Here is a 14,027-nt window from a genome sequence, read left to right on the forward strand (position 1 = left end):
GGGACCTCAGTACCTTCAACCTTAGGATCTAGAGTCTTGAGAGCGGAATTTTGGTGCCGGGAATTGCTTAAAAATAGCTAAAAATTATGAATATCAAGGGAAAAATATCCAATGTCAAAGGCGACGGCTCGACCTACGATTTTAAGCGTCAAAGTGCTCTAAGGACGCTCGGGAAACACTTGTGGATTTTTAGTAATTTTTCCATGCGCTTGTGGCGGTCAGTGGAGCTATCGGTCAGTGCGAGATGCCGAGACGAGCTCACAGAAATTTTCAGATTGCGATTCGGACACCGTATGCGAGAGAGACGGGAAAAGGGCCAAAAGGCCGATCAAAAAATTGGGAGGTGCCCAAAAATGAGAAGTGAAGGGGTGCCTTTGTGAAGGGCACCCCCCCTTCATGAAAAAACGTGATTTAGGAAGGGGGCGGCGTGCTGCAGGAGCCGCCGAAAAAAACGCCCCCCCCCCCCACAAATCGAGATGCTGGCTTGAGAGTAAGCCATGAGACAAAGCAGAGCAGGGTACTACACTCATCCTCCGCTCCGCGCGAGGAATGGCAACCTGTAGAGGGAGAGAGAAAATCAGTCTTTCTCTCTCCTCCCTCTCTCTCCTCTAAGGGGGAGTTCATGTGGGAAGAGAAAGGAAGAAGAAAGAGTGGTGGAGGCTTGTCCGGCATCGATCGGATTGCTCCACGGGCTGGAAATGGTGACTTATGATCGTCATGAGCATGAAGTGCTACTGATTTTCAGATTTGCAGCCATGGACATGAAACCCGAAGCACGCAAATAAGCGGTAATTCAATTTTTTCAAATGAAATTTGAGATTTCATGGCTTTTGATTGATAAAATGTTATTCATGTGGGCTAAAAATTGTTTATGTTGCTGGTTTCCATGAGTACTTGTTGATCATAATCAGAAAATCAAATAAACATGCATCTTGTGGCTCAAAATAATACACTAAAACACGTAAAATATGGAAAATCAAGGGAAAATGATGTTTTTGGGCATAAAAATAGAGGAATAAATAGGAACACCAACTAAATTTTCATTTTTGTTGCAAGAAGGAACTAAGGGCCACAGCCCATAACCTATTTTGAATTTTTAGTAATTAAATAATGCAAAAAATAAGGAAAAATACAATGAAAATAGAGGGAAACCACAAAAAATAGGGGAAATTTGCATTTTGGGTGCGGAAAATTAATGAAAATTAAGAAAAATGTTCGTGAATGTTTGTGGGGACTGAAGCATGAGGATTTTTCCTCAGTTCAACCCCACCTTCTTGTTCTAGTGTGTCTTTTTCCGCTTTTCACACATAAAATGATGGCAAAATGCCTTATAAATCTATGCAACAATGCAACATTTGATCAATGGGAGGGTAGAGTGGTTAAAATGTGTCTAAATGCGGAGTAATGATGAAAAGATTTTTTGTTTTTGTTTGCATGCCATATAGGTCGGTGAATAATTATAAAATAAGGGCCTAGTAGCACGAGGGTTTCCTCGGTGCTAGGTTCGTGCAACGCCGCATAAGAACGGTAGTTGAAAACCGTTGAAAGGATGTATTCCAGATGTGCACAATATTGATTTTATAATTGTTTGAGCACTTAGCATCCAGAATACGCATAAACCATGGGAATATTTAAAGGTATCAGAAATCCTGGATGCACAACAATTACTTTCATTAGGACCTTGACCCACGTTGAGTGAGAGACAGGACACCCTAAGCCATAGGCTAGTCGTGGGATCTAGGGAAAAGAGAAGTAAGGACAAGGGTACATTCCTGTATACGATTAAATGGTACCTTGAGTGGATCTTGTGCAAAATGTTTATATGTTGAGCGACGCACTGATAAGGGTTTGGTGGCTCAAGCTCTAGTGTATCCATTGCTCCTATAAATAATTGTGTATCTGGAAATTCATCTCAGCACACCAATGGGAGGTTCTTTTGAATCAAGGTGAGATAAAGAGTCTATGATAACAAGCTGGGTTCTAGGGTAATGTATTACTATCTACTCAAAATCTTGTAGCATAAGGATACATCTAGCTAGTTGCCTAGTGACATTTTGTTGCTTGACTAAATAGACTAAATCTTAATGATCCACATGAAAAACGAAAGCATGTCCAAGCAAATAATGTTGGAACTTCTTGATGGAATAGATCATACCAAGACATTCTCTTTCTATGGTTGAATAAATTCTTTCTACATTGGACAATCTTTTGCTTGCATAAAATACTAGACAGAACCATCCAAATAATTGTGTATCTGGAAATTCATCTTCAACACCAATGGGAGGTTCTTTTGAATCAAGGTAAGATAAAGAGTCTATGATAACATACTAGGTTCTAGGGCAATGTATTACTGTGTACTCAAAATCTTGTAGCATAAGGATACATCTAACTAGTTTCCTAGTGACATTCTACTACTTGACCAATGTTAACCTCAACACAAGAAGAAAGCGAAAAAAGTGGAAAAGCGCAAGTCGTGACCTAAAAGAGGTGGCCCAAAAGGGAATCGGACACAATGGAAGAAGCAGGAAGGAAAATTGTCGAAAGTGCAAGAGCAAACTCAAAAGCTAAGTCAAAGGCAAAAGCACATTTTTAAATGCAAGGCGCCCCTAAATCTTTTTGTAAAAGAGTGCTAGGCTCCCTCCTGTGCAAATTGTAAAGGTAGATAGGCGGTAGGAAGGAAGCTAGGAAGATAGGAGGACAATGGGAAAAAGAGCCTAGGCCATGGCCGGCCATGTAAAAAGGGGATAGGGGATGACCACCCAAAAGGGATTTAGGGTTTTGTATATAAATTTGAAAAGTGAATGAGAAGCTCATTCTTGTGTATGGCCAAAAGTAGCTCTCCTCTTCTTGTTCTTGCTTACTTGAGCTCGTGCTTGAGAGAGTGTGTGTGAGAGTGTGAGGGAGTGAGTGTATGAGGGTGAGGGACCGTGGTGTAGAAGCTCTCCATCTTCTCCTCTCTTCTTCTCTTCCCTTCTCTTCTCTTCTCTTCTCTTGCTCTCAAAAATGGAGCTTGGAGTGTGGAGCTTGAGGATCGAACTTGCTTGAAGCTTGCACTTGGATCATGGAGCTACTAGAGTGCTCGGGAGAGGAGGCAACTTTATTGGCCATGGAGGTAAGCTCACTATACTTGTAGAGAGAGATAGCATGTAGACTATGTGAGAGGTAGCCATTAGTGCTTAGCTTGAAACGCTTGAATAATAAGTGGTCCATGGGTCTTGCTAAGACGCAACGCACTCAGCGGAGTGCCCCCCAATCAAACACCTTGCACGTAGTCCTCTTTGAGGAGCAGCTCTTAGCCATCCGAGCTAAGGAGCTGGAGCTAATGGAAACAATGGTTTATGGTTAGGTAGTAGAACATTCCCTAGCCAGGGCCCAGCTTGGGGACAGGCATCACTCCACGCTGCGCATCAGCATAGCGCAGATCGTGGTGGAGGCGGTCCTATTCGGCCAAGGGATCTTCATGGTCCGGCTCAGCTCGGCAGACGCAGCTCACAAGTTACAACCAATTCACCATATACATCCACGAAGGGGCTCATATACATGGTCCCTTGGTACAATGGCTTTACTGTGGAGGCATTTGCACTCCACAATAGGTTTCTTTGGCACCTGTTCACCCTTCTTTTCCCCAGCCTGGCGATTCAATATCGCCAATTAGTGGAAGACTTTGGATGGCTCTTCGGCACTATCCTTCCCGCGTCTTTCGCGGATGCAATGATAGCAATAAGAGTCCCAAAGTTATGGGTGGCAGTGAAAGAGTTCAAGAATATCCCACAGTTCCTAGAGATTGAGGCAGGTGTATAGTGTTTGAACCCTTAACATATGCCTTAGCCGAAGGAAGGGAGTGTTAAGTAAATTTTACATAGAGTTGCTCTTTGATCCCAAGGGGGAGAGCGAATGTGCAATGGAAATGTTATCGCATATATTCTTGCATTGTTTGGAAAAATACAAATGGTTTTTGTTGGATTGATTAAACAATGTCCTAAATGCTTTTACATTCAACTATTTGTTGGAATGTTATTTGGATGATTATTCCAAGTGCTTGTGATTGATGGTAAATTCATGGCAGGGGTATGTGATGAAAATTTGACATGAGGGTAAAGGAATGTTTTCTTGGAAAATGATATTAGGGATGATTGCCTTGATTGTGCTTGATTCTTAACTAGATTAATTAAGGAAATGATATTTTGCACGGGTGGATCATCTCCAAGGCCACATCGTGCTTCAATCTGAGAGGGCACTGCTTGATTTATGGGTTGAAGGTTGAGTGGTAAAAAGGCCAACCACGGAAATTGTGTCTTGCTCCTAGGCCGCTTGGGGCTAGGTGGAGCTCTAGACATAGAGCTGTGGACACCCCTTGCCTAGTTCGGAACAGAGTTGAAGACTGCGGTGAGCCCAACATCTCTGGCGTTGGAAGATTCTATTCTAGATAAAGGATGGAAATTATGGTGCCATGTGATTTGGACCAATTGCTCCTACACGATAGAAGGGATATATAATTTCTTCGGTATAGGCAAGAGACAAAGATTAACTTGAAGATAAGTTAAGGAATTTTTTTGAACTTGTTTGTCAAAAAGGACTGCTTGCACTGTTTTCATATCAGTGCTATAAATAACATGAACGAACCCTATTCCCTAAAAGGTTTAATTAAGGAAGCTGATTTTAAATGTTACACATGAATGTGATAGGACATAATTAGAAAACTAAAGCTATCAGGGGAAGTGGGTGGGCAGAACCCTTGACGGGTAGGGTGGTCCCAAAGAACTAGGAGGCTTCTCACAAGGTTTTACCATTGTGACCCTTAGGTATTGTTAGGTTAGAACCTGATTCGTGCCATTTTAGGGGACCGGAATGGGACTATGCCCTATGGGTAGGGAGGTTGAGTGGCGCATCCCTCTCGTTTCCCATTGTCTTTGAACCAAGTGCGATACAGGTCAGCTTCAGCTTGGGTATCTCTGCGTAAAGTAGGATGTCTAGGACCTGATGCTAGAATGCTATTAGGAGACCTTGGCCATTAGGAAGCCAAATTCAGGTCAATCCTAGTGGGTTTGGCCACGAATGTTCCATTGTGAGATGGAATCGAGAAACCCTAGGTGACAAACCATGTAACATTCCATGGGAGTGTTGGGCGGCGGGGCATGTTACAGTTGGTATCAGAGTGAAACTTCATAATGTTATGTGATTCATTAATGTATGGTTCATAGACATATCCTAAACAGAGTAACCTAAGTTGTATGTATCGCTTGATTGTCATGCACCTTCTGCACCCATGAATACAGACATGCAAGAAATTCCTTCTCAAGCAAATTAAGGCACCTGAGTTTGGTGGAAAAGGAATAGACCTAGCAATAGAGGTGGAGATATGGATTGAGTTGATGAATTATTATTTCTCTGCCGCAAGAACTACTTCTTCCAATCAAGCAATGATGGCCAAACTTAAGTTAGTTGGCTAGGCTTGGATATGGTGGAAGCAATGGTGTAAAGATCAAGGTATTTATGAAGCCGTTGTCACTTGGGCTCAGTTGAAAGATATTGTACGCACATGGTACCTTTCGCCAACCTACCAGACTTTGAAGATGAATGAATTCTTTAAGCTCAAGCAACTGGAATTAACCCTGGAAGCCTACTACTCAAAGTTTGTAACCCTACTAAAATACGCACTGCCTATGGATATTGCACAGTAAGTATCCAAGTTTTGCCATGGCCTGAACACTCCTCTGAACCACAGTCTTGAAGCAATGCGCCCAATGGACTTGCAAGATGCATTACTTTAAGCAAAACCAATCGTCCAAGAACTTAATTTGGGCAATTGTGACAAAGATGATTCTCGAGATCAAGGCAAGAGATGCCATGCATGTGGAGAGATAGAGCACATCCATAGGAGATGTTCCTACCATCAATGCTTCCATTGCAATGAGTTAGGGCATGTCCAAGTAGACTGTCTTGACTTAAGCCCACTAGAAGGTATTGAGCCTCCAAGAAAATGAAGCTACACAGGCACAATCTGTGGATATATAGAGGAATCAAATAAAGACGAAGACTTAGAACCCACTACACCTCTTCAGGATGATTAGCAATTCTATAAATTCTATTGACATGTAATACAACTTATATTGGAAATAAATCCTACACTTGTACCTATAGATAATTGCAATAATATGATTTGCACTACTTAAGTCATTACAGGTAGTGCAGAAAATGCATGGTGGGTCCTAAACCACAGGCCTTAGGCCCCATTAATGCTTGTCTTTCCCCAATTCTTCTAAGATGAGCACATCTCGAGTTCTCTAAGAGGGAGAGGATGTAATATCCCGTCCTACCCTACATAGAAATTCCCCCCCCCCCCCCCCCCCCACTATCTCTTCCCCTCCCAATAATACCCACCTTCCCCATTATATAAACCCCCCTCCCCTATTCTAAGGAGGAAAATGAAAGGCCTTGAACGGCACGCTAAAGTGAGAGGGAGAGGGTGATAAGAGGGAAAGAAAGGGAGAGGGTGAGAGAGAGAGAGAGAGAGAGAGAGAGAGAGAGAGAGAGCGCGCGAGAGGGTGATAGAGAGGGAAAGAGAGAGAGAGAAGGAATATGCCAAAGGGTCTCCTCCCTTTCCCTTCATGAGAGGGTGGTCACACGCACCTACCTATTCCCCTTCCTTGCGAGATTGTCCTCCACCCCGCAAGGTCAACTTTTTTCCAATTGGCCCTGCTAATCGAGTAAGAGGTGCTGAAGTCTTGTACGAGTTGCGGCTAGAATCAAAGAAGGTCGAGAATGGCCCCCAAGCGGAAATTGTCACGTGTGGATGGAAATCTTGCAATGAAAGCCTTGAGTGAGGACATCACTGCCCATCCAACTGCGGTACAAGGTCACATCGTGCTTCAACCCGAGAGGGCATTGCTTGATTTACGGGCCGAAGTTGAGTGGTGAAAAGGCCAACCACAGAAATTGTGTCTCACTCCTAGGCTTCTTGGGGTCAGGTGGAGCTCTGGACACCCCTTGCCTAGTCTGAAACGAAGTTGAAGACTGTCGTGAGCCCAACGTCTGTGTTGGAAGATCCTATTCTAGATAAAGGATGGAAATTATGGTGCCATGTGATTTGTACCAATTACTTCTGCACGGCAAAAGGGATATATAATTTCTTCGATATAGGTAGGAGACAAAGATTAACTTGAAGATAAGTTAAGGAATTTGTTTCAACTTGTTTGTCAAAAAGGATTGCTCTTGCACAGTTTTCGTGCCAATGCTATAAATTATGTGAAGGAAACCTATTCCCTAAAAGGCTTAATTAAGGAAGCTGATTTTAAATGTTACAGATAAATGTGATAGGAACTAATTAGAAAACTAAAGCTATCAAGGAAAGCGGGTGAGCGGAGCCCCCAATGGGTACACCCTATGGCAGGGTGGTCCCAGAGAACTGGGAGGCTTCTCACAAGGTTTTACCATCGTTCGACCCTTAGGTATTGTTAGGTTAGAACCCAATTCATGCCATTTTAGGGGACCGGAATGGGACTATGGTCTACGGGCAGAGAGGCTGAGCGGCGTATCCCTCTTGTTTCCCATTCTCTTTGAACCAAGTGCGGCATGGGTTAGCTTCGGCTTGGGTATCTCTGTGTAAAGTAGGAGGTCCAGGACTCGATGCTAGAATGTTGTTGGGAGACCTTGGCCATTAGGAACCCAAATTTAGGTTGATTCTAGTGGGTTCACCATGAACGTTCCATTGCAACGGACTCAAGAAACCTATGCAACAAACCCTGTAACATTCCATGGGAGTGCTAGGTGGTGTTGTCTAGATTCGTCTCTCGATGGATAGCTAAAAACATGCCTAGACAGATAGGCGGACACGTTACAATATGCTACTCATGGCCTAGATTTGTTAGCTATGATTCATGCTCTCAAATTATGGAGACGTTACTTGCTTGGAAATAAGTTTTCCTTAGTCACACATCATAAAAGTATTAAGTAGATTTTTACTCAGCTTGATCTTAATATGAGGCAACGATGGTGGATTGAAATTCTGCAGGAGTATGACTTTGAAATTAAGTATAGATCTGGTAAAGAAAATGTAGTAGCAGATGCCCTTAGTTGTAAAGCCTTCCTTAATGCTCTTATCATTGAGGAATCATCTAGGATAGAAACTCTAGCTACAATGGTATCAATGCCAACTAATCCTATCATCGAGTTGAGTAAGGATGAAGCAAAGAAGGACCCAGAGTATCAACAATTATTTTGGGAAGTTCAAAATAAGGAACAAGATCCCAAACTCAAGACTAAGTATCAAGAATTCTCTACAGATGAAGATGATGGACTCATTTATTTCAGAATGAGACTATGCATTCCTTCAAGTGAGACTCTCAAGAGGAGGATACTTTGGGAAGTACATGACTCTTCTTTTTCAAGACACTCGGATTATGCAAAAACTCTTAATGTTGTCAGGAAAAGCTATTACTGGGTGGCAAAGACTCAAGGGTGATGCACTTAAGTATGTAATGTCTAAATTGCTAAAGGGTAAAATCTGAAGGTGTCAAGTTACTAGGAAAACTCTAGCCACTTGACATTCCCCATATGAAATGGCAGTTTATTAGCATGGACTTTGTAGTTGGGTTACCTTCTATGCAATGGAGGATATAACTCAATAATGGTAATAGTAGGCATGCTAACAAAGGTCGCTCATCTTATTCCAATAAAAACCAATTACAAAGCTTTAGACATTGCAAGAATTTTTGTAAAATAGATTTTTAGGTTACATGGATGACCTAAAAGGATCATTAGTGATTATGATTCTCTTTTCATATCACATTTCTAGAAGAGTTTATTTAAAGCCATTGGAACCCAACTTTGTTTCAGTACTGCTTATCATCCACAAACTGATGGGTGGACAAAATGAGTTAATCAAGTGATTGAGGATATTCTGTGTGCATATTGCAGTAAGGAACCTAAAAGGTGGATTCAGTACTACCCATAGTGGAATTTTCTTATAATGCCTCCTATCATCAAAGTATTCGGATGTTTCCATTTCAGGTGTTATATGGTCAACATTGCCGTATGCCACTTAATTTTTCCGATCCTACTCTAAGGATAGAAGTTTTGAGAAAAATGTTAGAAGAAATGGATGATCAAATCAAGATTATCAAATAAGATATTCAAGCTACCAAGGACCAACAAAAGGTGTATGCTGATCTAAAAAGGCAAGAACGAATCTTCAAAGAAGGAGATATGGTCTTCATCCGTGTCCATCTAAAGAAGAGTTCTTTGTCTTTAGGAGAATTTAAGAAGCTAAGTCCAAGATATTGTGGACCCTATAAGGTTCTCAAGTGCTTAGGACCAAACACTTACAAGACACAACTCCCTGAGAATATAAAAATCCATAATGTATTTCATGTTAACTTATTAAAAGCATAAGTAGCTAACCCTAACCATATCCTTGATGAGCAACAAATTGTAATACCTAGCCAAGGAGTCCTTGAGCTACAATGTGACAAAGTAATCGACATAAGGGAGAGAAAATTGAGAAGTAGAACCCTTAGAGAATACATTGTCCAGTGTGGAAGGATTATCTTAAAGAAGATGCTACATGGATAGATGAGAATGTTCTTTATTAACAATACCCACCCACGGTTTCTCTCGAGATGAGGACATCTCAATTTCTCTAAGGGGAGGAGGATGTAATATTTCCATGCAATAAAAGTTAGTTGGTTAGTTTAATCAATTAGTAAGTAAGTTAGATAAATTAGTAATAATTAGTAAGTTAGTTACTATCTAACTAAAACTTATGTTAGGAAAATAACTAACGATTAAAAACTAACTAACTAAACTAATGTTAAAATGACTAATTAAAAAGAAATAAGGGGGGGACACATCAAACTGAGCTGCCGCTGAAAAGAAGGCCTCCCCCCTCATAATCATCATCAACATCATCTTCTTTGACAGCATCACAATCATCATCACCTGCAAAATCATGATGATCAACTCGATTGGTAAGGCCAGGATGCAAAACATGTCGCAAATATTGATTGGATTAGCTTGACGAACAGAGCTCAATAGACTTGTAAAGCCATTGCAATCACACGAAAATCATCATGCTCATCATTGTCATTATAATTAGCATCTTCTTCATCGTCACAATCACCCTCGCTAAAAGGAAATCTCCTTTACCGTAAAAATCCTTCTTTATCACCATAATCAAGCATTGACAGCCTCATGAATAACCCCCTTTTTCTTGGTTCAGAAAACTAAAGAGAGAAAAAATAAAAACAATAAAAGAAGAGAGAAAGAAGCTCCCCACTTTGAGTGGAGGAGATGTGTTTGCTCAAAGAAGGGTAGAAAGAGAGGGGAAGGGAGAGACAGCCTCCACTCCCTTCAGCCTATAAAAATGCATGCCCTCTACTTAGTCTAGAGAGGCACAAGATACCTCGAAAGGCTATGGAATGAAGCTAGAGAGAGAGAGGGAGTTACCCCAAGAGGGACCTAGAGAGAGAGAGAGAGAGAGAGAGAGAGAGAGAGAGAGAGAGAGAGAGGAGTTACCCCGAGAGGCTACGAGGAAGAGAGTTGGCTCAAACTCCCTATCTCTAAGCCATCTTCACTCATGACATCATTGGGAATCACGTCTTTGCTTACACTTGTGTTCCATTAGTATTGGCAACTTTGGCAACCTTCGGCACTTCTGTATCTCTGGCAATACTCGTTTCTTGACCGATGTTACAGTGGTTCCCATGGTCTTTCCACCTTATCGCTTTGGAGCCATTGTCAGTCGTGAGCAGCAAGTTCGAGAGATCGAGAAGGCTTCCATGAATTCAAGATGGGAGAGCGTGCCAAACCAAGCTATTATTAGGATATTATTTTGCCACATAAAATAATAAGGTTTATGTCAAATTTCTACAAAAAATATTAGCCTTTGCATCAAATGGTGCAAGAGCTACTTGTTAGATTGCACGAACAACATCCATATAAGAATTAAGTAAATAAAATATTAGCTTCCATATTTTACACTTACATGAATTGATAGTTTCATCTAGAAGACGTACTAATATACACATAAACAATTAATCGCTATGATTTGTAGTTAAATTATCAAGATTATAAATCATAGAATCCTGATGAAAATAATTGTAGGAGGTTATTGCACATATGACTTTATGCATACTCGAGATTAGTAAAATAACTCGATATAATCATTGTCAAATGCGAAAAAGTGAAACTCTATTTAAAGGTCTTATAAGTCATCTTGATAAGTTATTATTGCAATATATTTATTTAAGAAATTTCACTTATGTTTGGATAAGATAGCCCTAAACGGAAAATTCATGCCTTGCTTAACAAGAAATGTACTTAACACTTCTTGTTGGGGAGGAGAATCCTCATGAGATTGTAAGGTTACTTTAGGCTAAGGTCTACCTTGACTATGCGAAGCTGTGAGTTGCACGATGGTGTGATTGTCATTGCATCATTTGATATATGTTTGAAAGGATTGTTTGTGTTTGCCAGAATCTAGATCTATGATTAAAAACATTGACAAACATGATAAAAGGAAAGATCGCGCTAGATTACTCCCAAGATAATTGTGAGACCCTACTCCAAGGGGATCATGATTATCGCTTTGAGAGGCTTAGACCGGCTCCATAGTAGTGAAAGGTCTATCAATAGGGATAGCCTCGGGAAGCAAGAGATGTGGGTGCCAGTAGGGACTCTGGCCATAAATTTTGCATTACTCCTAGAATTTGGCGAGCCCCTTCATGACCCAAGATGGAATCCTAGAACCCTAATACTAGTTACAAGGGTGGAAATGTTGGTGGACAGAATACCATCATGGGATTCTATATATCTTCTGCCAAGATGGAAGATGGAATTTGTAATAAACTTCCAATATAATAAATAAGTTTTTTTTATTCAAGGATTTTTTGAATTGTATGCGTGTCTGTGAAATAAATTACGTAAATGAACTTGTGATTTAACAAACTACTTAAGAAAGCTAGTTGTATATGTTCCAATAAATGTGATATAGGTAATTTAAAAAATAAAGTTGATTTTGTCATCAAAGGAAAGCGGGTGGGCATAACCCTTGATGGGTCTATCCAATGGTAGGGTGGTCTCGGTTAGCTAGGAGCTTTTCTAAATCGGCAATAGAAATAGGAAGATGATAAATTGACCAACTAAACATTAGGTAAAATTGACTTGCATTGTTTTAGGGGTTAGAATGGGATTTTGCCTTATGGGTAGGAGGGTTGATGTATTGCACTCCCCTCCGTCTCCCATTCTCTTTGAACCAAGTGCAATGGCAAGTCTGCTTTGATTTGAGTAATCCTATAGGAAATGGAAACTCAAAATTACTGATGCTAGTTGATTGTTAGGAGACCCGTTTGATTCTAGGAACCCAAAAATTTAGGTCGATCCTAGTGGGTTCGGTCGGAATCTTCCATTTCGATGTAGACTCAGTAGGGCCTAAGTGACAAATCCTATGATACTCCAAGGGAGTGCTAGGTGGTGTCATTTTGAAAAACCTATTGATGGACTACTAAAAGGCAATAGCAGTCCCTTGTATTTGTCATGAGAACTATCTTCATTCGATTGCTCATCATCTCCTAAGTATTGATTGACACGGTGTTTCCTTTTTATTGGCGACTAAGGCCCGATTGTACATTAAGTTCAGGTTGTGCACCTTAGTCCACCACCACTTGGGTTCATCTAAGAGATTTTTGAGAGATTGGAAGTTAGCAGCAGGTTTGCCGACTAACTTGCCCGTCAGGTACTCCAAGAGCTCTTGGAGTTTTGGCCTATTGCTAGGGACATGGGATGTGACAAGTTTGGGTTGGTTGCAAGGGCTTCTAGCCATCATGTAGAGTGGCACTATAAGCTCCTTCTTGGGCACTCTCTCTTTCTCTGCAGCTTGCTTGTACACCTCTTTCTCATCTGAGAATGGAAAATCTATTGTAGCAAGTACATGCATCCAATCTCATTCATCCTCTGGGCAAGGGATATACTTTGTGAGTGGCCCGTAAGAGTTTCTAATTTACGTGTCAATCTTCAGCATGTTGTAGATGACATCTAGGTCAACTAGTGTGGTTTTCCATGTATCCATCTCTACTCTTACTGTTTCTATTTTGATTGATTAAGAAGATTAGATAATTAGCCTAGTCTTCTATGACCCATGCATTGCGCATCCAAGACTGGCATAGCAAGATGTCATAGTCCACTCCCTTCATGACTATCAAGTCAATAGAGAATTGGATTCCTGCAATCTTCAAGGGAAAGTCCTTTAGCATTCCAAATGGCTGCACTTTCATTCCATTGGCTAGGGTGACATTGAACCTAGCATTCTCAACAGGCGGGTTACCCCAGTCTTGAGTACCGGTGTGGTTCAACACACTAAATCCTGCTCCCATATCCACAATTCCCTTTCTCGTGGTGTCTCCTAGAGCTAGGAGCACCGAGTCCAGCATCAGACTAGGTATCTGAGTTACCGTATCATGATCATGTAGATCAGTTGCCCCTTGCTCCACTGGTCCTTCAACCCACTGCTTGAGCTCTTGCCATAGCATCGGATGCTGCCTAAGCAAGTCTCCTAGGCTTAGAGTCACTGGGGTGGTCATTGGCTTGGTGAGGAGGTCATTAGCTGCTTGCCTCTCTCCTAACTCTGCATTTCTTGGCCAATGGTTTTGATTAGTTTGCTGGTCTATAGTGTGTAGACTCTGTTTAAGCAGCACTGCTTGTGGCACAGTTGCGTCTCTCGACTTTGGTCGTGGAGGCAAGACTGGTGTGCTTATGCTTGAGAGATCATTGATTTGATCTTCCAATATGGGCTCCATATCCTTTAGGTGCTCCTATGATTCTTTCACCCACTCTTTGACCTTTTTGATAGCCTTGAATTGGTACTTTGGGTTGGGGTACTCCCCGACCTTTGCACTCCCCTTCTTGGCCATCTTTGGAGCTGATGTTTATGCCTCTTGTAAACTTTTTCTTGGTAGGTAAAGTCATGGCACCCTCTATTTTTAGCATCATCTTTCTTTCTCCTTTGCCTATGCCTTTTCTTTCCAATTGAGGCT

This window comes from Lygodium microphyllum, chromosome 4 (assembly GCF_053477565.2).
Source record: "Lygodium microphyllum isolate KBCC chromosome 4, Lygodium_microphyllum_v1.1.10, whole genome shotgun sequence".
Classification (NCBI taxonomy): Eukaryota; Viridiplantae; Streptophyta; class Polypodiopsida; order Schizaeales; family Lygodiaceae; genus Lygodium; species Lygodium microphyllum.